The sequence below is a fragment of the Babylonia areolata genome, chromosome 1 (assembly GCF_041734735.1).
Source record: "Babylonia areolata isolate BAREFJ2019XMU chromosome 1, ASM4173473v1, whole genome shotgun sequence".
Taxonomy (NCBI): domain Eukaryota; kingdom Metazoa; phylum Mollusca; class Gastropoda; order Neogastropoda; family Buccinidae; genus Babylonia; species Babylonia areolata.
In genome coordinates this window covers 45,118,845-45,126,718 of record NC_134876.1, presented here as the reverse complement: position 1 = coordinate 45,126,718, position 7,874 = coordinate 45,118,845, and the positions used below count along the sequence as shown (strand labels likewise).

General features: G+C 41.1%; 1 long non-coding RNA gene across 1 annotated transcript; it reads left to right on the top strand.

Moving 5' to 3' along the window:
- The first annotated feature begins 39 nt into the window (after window positions 1-39).
- LOC143292333 (uncharacterized) lies at window positions 40-4,199 on the top strand. The gene is made up of 2 exons (XR_013056640.1): window positions 40-182; window positions 2,560-4,199. It is a non-coding gene; the product is annotated as an uncharacterized LOC143292333 (long non-coding RNA).
- The last annotated feature ends 3,675 nt before the right edge of the window (window positions 4,200-7,874 follow it).

Sequence of the window (7,874 nt, the reverse complement as noted above, 5' to 3'; positions counted from 1 at the left end):
GAAATGTTCGTTGAACTTCCTGTCTACTTTCACTCTTTGAAGGACTTTTCTGGACAAAAGAGTTCACGAGTTACGCGACAGGCGCACACTGCTTTTGACAAATTCACTGGACTTGCGAGAAATTATATTGCAAGATTATCGGAGATGGCACTTGGAAAGGTGCCCAAGATTTACATGGGATGGTGAGTTGTGATTACTTCCAATGTTTTACTCCATAGCTCAAAGTCACATGCGTTGCTGACGTTCTGCGTTGTTAAATCACGATCGTCTGCTTGTTTGCTTGTCACGTTAGTTAGTAGTTCTGGAAAAGCTGCATCTTGAGAGGTTGCAGCCCACGGTTGAAAGTTCAGTAAAGTTCATTTGTGACGAAGCAAGCTTGCCATCGCTTCTTCTGTCTCAGTTATACCATATTGAATACAGGTTTGCCGTACAAATCATAACACACACACACACACACACACACACACACACACACACACACACTCAGAGTCACACACAGAGTCACACACACACACACACACACACACACACACAGAGTCACACACATACACAGTCACAAATACACACACACACACACACACACACACACACACACACACACACACACACACATATACACACAGACTAGATCTCTCTCTCTCTCTCTCTCTCTCTCTCTCTCTCTCTCAGAATTTTTTTCAACCACATATCCAGTCCTCAATATATTATGCATCAACACAATGGGACCCTGTCAGTGGGAACACTATGAGGCCATTACTGAATCTTCATAAACATGGGCTCAAGTTGGTACTTCTGAAAAAGTCTTTCCTTCTGGACTCAGACAGCAAAGATCCTCCTGTTGATACTTAGATTAAAGTGTAACAATGAAATTAAAGTGTAAAAAGGAATCACAATGCACAAAATTATGAAACTTTGAAAGGAAATGCACTTGCACCAACATTTATAAACAAAAAACAAAAAAAAGATTCCCTGTTAATCCAACAATAAATACCTAAAAAGTCAATATCCCAATCCCAAGGATTGATCTGTTTGATAATTATAATTTGGTGCCTCCCTCAGGAACTCAATCCCAGAGATGATTTAACAAAACCATTACCCTGCCACATACTAAATCATTACTTATCCCACCTTATGCCATAATGTTGGATACCATGCTCATGGTTGATATTGTAACTGCGTGTATTTTAATGTTGCCTGTGAGACATTAATAGTTCTTTATATATTCCTGTATCTCATATCTGTGTTTGCTTTCTTCACTTTATTTTTTATCTTATAATTTTTAGCAGCACATACATATGGAGTGGAGTGATGGCCTAGAGGTAATGCGTCCACTTAGGAAGCAAGAGAATCTGAGTGCACTGGTTCGAATCACGGCTCAGCTGCCGATATTTTCTCCCCCTCCACTAGACCTTGAGTGGTGGTCTGGATGCTAGTCATTCAGATGGGACGATAAACTGAGGTCCCGTGTGCAGTATGCACTTAGTGCATGTAAAAGAACCCACGGCAACAAAAGAGTTGTTCCTGGCAAAATTCTGTAGAAAAATCCACTTCGACAGGAAAAACAAATAAAACTGCACGCAGGAAAAAATACAACAAAAAAAAAAAAAGGGTGATGCTGTAGTGTAGCGACCCGCTCTCCCTGGGGAGAGCAGCCCGAATTTCACGCAGAGAAATCTGTTGTGATAAAAAGAAATACAAATAAGAATATATGGAGGTTTGTGTATGTATGTATGTGTAGATACATTATGTGTTTTGTCACACTCCCCCCTCCCAGCCCCAGGAAAAAATTCTTCGTTTATTTCAATCCCCCCTCCATGCACCCCCACACACAAACCTCTTACTCACTTTCTGTCTGCTCCACCCCTCTCTCTCTCTCTTTGTAACTCATACACTTTCCTTGGAGTATAGTGATGTTCGCCCATTATCGCTATGTGTCTCAGTGTACTTTTTCATCATTTCTTGCAGTGCAACAATGGTCTGACATATTTTAATGTGTGTTCTTCTAACCTCTGTATATCATGTTATAAATACCATGGTCATGCCTTGTATCATTCAGTATTGTGTAGTGTAGACCCTTTTAAAGGCAAGGACTGGATGAAAAAAAGCGCATCAGTGCTTATGTATTATCCTCAGAAATAAAAAATTTTGTCTCTCTCACAGAGTGCATATAAACAATTGAGTAGGTGTGTTCTAATTGATCATAGAAACAACAAAAGTGTATAACAAGTAGTTGCACTAAAAAATGTAAAAAAAAAAAAATAAATAAAAAAAAAAAAAATATATATATATATATATATATATATATATATATATATATATATATGAAAGTATACATGTACAATTTAGCTTGCTTCAAATAGCAAACTGATATGCGGCATACTTTACACAAAATATTTCCGGTACATATTCAGATATTGAATATGAATTTATATGTAACATTGTGTGTGTCACAATATGTGTACACATGTATGCAGACTTATTTACCTTTCTGCATGTTGTGCATGCTTGTATTAGACTATTACTATGTGTACATGTCATAAAGTGTGCATGCGTGTGCAGGGTTGCCATCATTTCCCTTGGGCTTGGGGCATTTGCTATGGCTCGATTCTCGGTGACCAAGAACCGTTATCAGATCATGAAAACAAGAGAAAGGATCCGTGACCAAGCACGTGCAGAACAAGATGAGCAGCATGTCAGCTGAGAATCTGAAATGAGTATCGGCATCCATCAGCATCATCTTGTGAACATTGTTCTGTATTCTCCTCTTCTTTTTTTTTTCTTCTTTTTTTTCTTTTTTCTTTTTTTATTATTGTTTTTTTCTTCTTTTTTTCCAGTTTGAGAGTGGATTTTATTGGATGGAATGTGTTGAATGAGAGGTGTGAAGTAGGGGAGAGAAAAAAGGGGGAAGAAATGGTAGGAGGAGTACCATCTCAAGATGCACTGGAAATTGGCCATGAACTGATAAACTTCCAGTAATCAATTGCACTACCACATTTTATCTAGAAGTGTTGAGTATTGACTGTGATTGTGGCCATCTGAAGATTTTTTTTCAGTCTGTTTATGAGTTGTGTATTTCTTCAGTGCAGAGGTACTATTATTATAGCAGAGATCAAAATGTTTAAAGGGAAGATGGGAATGGAGACAGGTACCTGTAGTACAGGGGCTTATGGAATTAATCAGTTTTTAAAAAATATGAATACACAGTTATACTGTAGTTTCGATGAATATACAGTTTTCATTATATCAGCATGTCTATGTATAGGGACATATATGTATGTGCTTAAAAGTAGACTCATCACCACAGAAAAAAAGGTGTATCATGCCCTGGCTTGACAAAGTCCAAGATATGCAGCATAAGGTGAAAAGCATGTGATTCAACATTTCAATATGTTTTACTGTTGTTAGTGTTTTGCATTGGTTGTTCACATTTTCCCACATTTTCTCGAATACCTGAATTGCATGTTTTCACATCAGATTTGTAACAGAGAGAGGGGGGTGGGTGGGGAGAGTGAGAGAGAGAGAGAGATAGATTATAAATGGAATTGTATGTTTTGTTGAAATGTGTAGTATGCATGTGTGTTTGTATTGATTTTGAATCACAAAATAAAAATGAATTAGATAAGTTGACAAAACACACATGTGCTATGCCGTGCAAGCTCATTTGCCAGAATCCAGGAGTGTTTGCTGTCTTGTAATTTTTGCAGTGGTCGTGAAATAGATTTATAGAAAATGTGTGACTTGATAATGATAATTTTATTACGTTGATCAATTTTTTTTAGCATAATTCAGTATATTCATCAGTCTTGCTTTTGACTAATTTTTGGCAAAAGGCCCACTGTTAAATTTGTTTACACAATCTGACAATGCTTGGTCTGCAACTAAGTGTCTGTATCAATTAAGTAAATAAATAAATAATACAAGATAAAATAAGAAAAAAAGAAGAAGAAAAAATGGGAAAAAATATGCATGCATACATACATACATACATATACACATATATATGTTTTATTTATGTATTTTTAATTATGTGACTGTTACAGCCAGTGATTTCAGTATCTGCTGATAGATATATATAGGAACACTTTGACTTTTTAAAGCAGAAAATGCCATTTGAAAATAAGAATGGTATGCACAAGGCCTTCATGCATTCTGGCCAAACTAAGTATCATTGAGGATGCTAAAATGTCCTGTGGAGGGTGGTGGTGGGTGTGTTGTTTTGGGGGTATTGAATGTGAAATGTAATTTGGTTTCTGCTTCTTCTTTTTTTCTTTCTCTCTCTCTCTGTCTGACAGTCTTGTTTATGTGTCAATGGATGCTTGTGGGTATAGTCTACTTGTGTGTATGAATGAGGGGACTCAAGAATGATGTGATATGGATACATGTATACATAGCGCTTATACTCAGTTTGATACCATGCTCAAAGCGCTTTAACACTGATGGAGTCATTTGAACAACAGGCTGTCTACCTTGGTTGAGCCAATTGACAGCTGCCAGTGGGTGCTTATCAGTTTATTGTATTATACAATCAGGGTTTTGTCAAACACACACACACACACACACACACACACACACAGACCTGTAACATTTCACATGTATGACTCCTTCTTCTTCTTTCCTCTTTCTGTTATACAATGAACATCGACTTGCCGATGACTCTGTTGTGGTTCATGTATGCTGGGTATTTTCATGTCTCCATAACCCACCGAACACTGACATGGGTTACAGGATCTTTAACGTGCATATTTGATCTTCTGCGTGCGTATACACACAAAGGGGGTTCGATCAACACTAGCAGGTCTGCACATATGTTGACCTGGAAGATCGGAAAAATCTTCACCCTTCAACCACCAGGCGCCGTTACCTTGATTCGAACCCGGGACCCTCAGATTGAAAGTCCAACACTTAAACCACTCGGCTATTGCGCCCGTCATGATATATGGATACATTAATAAATTAAAAATGACCGTTTTATTTATTTATTTATACCACCGTGTAGGCAGTCATACGCCATTTTGGGGAATGTGAACCCACCGAGTTTGTTCTTAATTGTTTCCATAGCCCACTGAACGCTGACATGGATTACAGGATATTTGACGTGCATATTTGATCTTTTGCATGCATACGAAGAGGGTTCAAGCACCAGTAGGTCTGCACACATGTTGCCAGGCCTAGGAGATATGAAAAATCTCCTCTCTTAACCCACCAGATGCGATGCCAAGGAGCAAATTCAGGGAACTCAGGTGATAATCAATACCTACCTTAGCATCCTAAATTATTGTACCTATTGGTTACATTTCCATTATTTGTGGGACGAAAAACAGAAAAAAACAATAATATGGTGGTACGTTAGAAACCTTATCAAAACTGTGATAAAATAAGGTACAAAATAACAGTTGAAATCCATTGAAAATGGGTTACAACATCCACTAATGGTAATATTGTTTCATACTTGCACAAAAAATGTCAGTAGAATGGGTGCAACAAATTAGGATGCTAAAAAATAGGATTTTATCTCTGGCATTATGGGGTCAGCCCGTTACTCCCCTGTGTCGATACTCCCCATGTCTATACTCCCCCAGCTCATTAATTCCTCTAAAAAAAAAAAAAAAAAAAGAAAAATCCAAAAGCAGGCAAATACACATCTGTCTGTAGATACAAAGGTCACAGAATCCAGATGACTGGCGTTAGTAGCAACACAGGGGGGGACTCAACTGGCCTACTGGTGGTTGGTGGCCAGCCTTTTAGTTAACAGCATCTTGAAGCTGGCGGCTGATTCAGCATGGACGACACTGTAGTGAAGCACCTGTCGTTTCTAATGTATATGTCATTGACGTTACTAGACACAAACCCTGGGCCTCTGATGGAGTGGATCAGTCTGCCTGATCTTTGTGGAGACAGACAATTTTGAGCAGGTGTGGCCGGCACCAGCCCCTCAACCACCTAATAGAAGAAACACAGGCGGAGCTGCTTTCTGTGGTCTTGTTGGGTCAGAAGATCTAGCTTCATCAGTAGCCTCTGGATGCTGCCAGGTGTGCGAGAGTGGTAATCCCCACTGATGAAGCGTGCCGCACCCCTCTGGACTCGTTCCAGCACATCAATGTCTTTCTTGGCATAGGGGTCCCAGATAATGGCACCGTATTCCAGGACAGAACGAACAAGGGAGAGGTACGTGCTGCACTTGCAGCCTGTGGGAAGGTGGCGGAAGTTAGTCTCAGGAAGCCCAGTGTGGCGTTAGCTTTCTTAGTGGCCTTAGCAATGTGGTCACCCCACCTGAGGTCATGGAAGATGAGGATGCTTAGGTAGGGCTTGTTGGGCACATGCTTAATGAGAGTGTCGTTTAGGGTGTAGTGGTACAAAGACTGGCTCTTGGTGCTCGGGATGTAGCAGTTGGTGGCGTTGAAGTGCATCCCCCAGGTATCCGCCCACTGTTCAAGCTTCTTGGGATCCTGCTGTAGAGAAAGATTGGTCCTGGAAGGTGTGAATTTCACGATACAGCAGGCAGTCGTCGGCGAATAGGCGGACCTGAGAGGTGACGGCGTCAGGGAGGTCGTTTACATGGCAAAGAAAGAGGGCCAAGAACTGGGGTACTGCTGAGTCCACGCTAGTCGAGTTGGAACTAACGCCTTCAAGCACATGGGTCTCTGCGATCAGTATCTATACAGTTGTGACTGATAATGCTTTCTGCTTGATCAACGATGTGCTGTGGATTGATGAATGTGTTATGAATGTGTTCTCTTCTTACAACCGTCCACCTTCGGAGTTGAGCAGCAGTGCGCGACTTGTGTGTTTGGGCCCGCTGGTGTGTGGGGTCGCTGCCTTGTACTACACGGGCCGTGTGACACGGACTTACACTCTCTCCTACCTATTTGGAGTTTAACGACCTATTGGCGTCTACACCCATATGGTCAAGTTTGTTCGGTTGGAGTTGTTTAAGTGCGGGTATTTGTTTGTGTGGTTGGGGTTGTATGTGTTTGGTGGTGGGAGGGTTGTATGCCAGTGTGTGTGTGGCTGGGGTTATATATGTTTGATGGTAAGGAAGTTGTTTTTGTTTTTGTGGATGGGGTTGTGTGCGTTTGGTGGTAGGGGTTGTTCGTTTGTGTGGTTGGGGTTATGTGTGTTTGATGGTAGGGGGTTGTTTACACTCTCTCACCACGACTATGTGTATATATATACGGGAGAACGCTCTCTCTCTCTCTCTCTCTCTCTCTCTCTCTCTCTCTCTCTCTCTCTCTCTCTCTCTCTCTCTCTCTCTCTCTCTCTCCATACTCCTATATCTTTGTCTCAACAATCACTTCTCCCCCCTCTCTCTCTCTCTCTCTCTCTCTCTCTCAGATTCTGACTCTCTGTGTCTATCTCTCTCTCTCCGTCTCTCAGAGATTCTCTCTCTCTCAGATCCCCCACCCTCTCTCTCTCTCTCTCTCTTAGAGATTCTCTCTCAGATTCCCTCTGCTCACTCTCTCTCAGATTCCCCATCTCTCACTCTCTCTATGTCTGTCTCTCTGTCTATCTCTTATCATTTTCTGTCTCTGTCTCTCTCGATCCCTCCTCTCTCTCTCTCTCTCTCTCTCTCTCGTGCCCCCGTCCCCCCTATCAGATTTTGTTTCATTGTTTTCACGGCCATCATGGTTCTGATGTGTCACTGGAGCTGTACAGCTAAAGACACTGACATTAAACATTTCACTGAGTGTTCAGTGCTCTCTCTCTCTCTCTCTCTCTCTCTCTCTCATATTAGTGTGTGTGTGTGTGTGTGTGCGCGCGCGTTTATATATATATATATGTGTGTGTGTGTGTGTGCTTAAATATGAGTGTGTGGATAGTGTGTGTGTGTGTGTGTGTTGGCGTGCCGTGCGCGCACGCGGCGTGTCACTGACAGT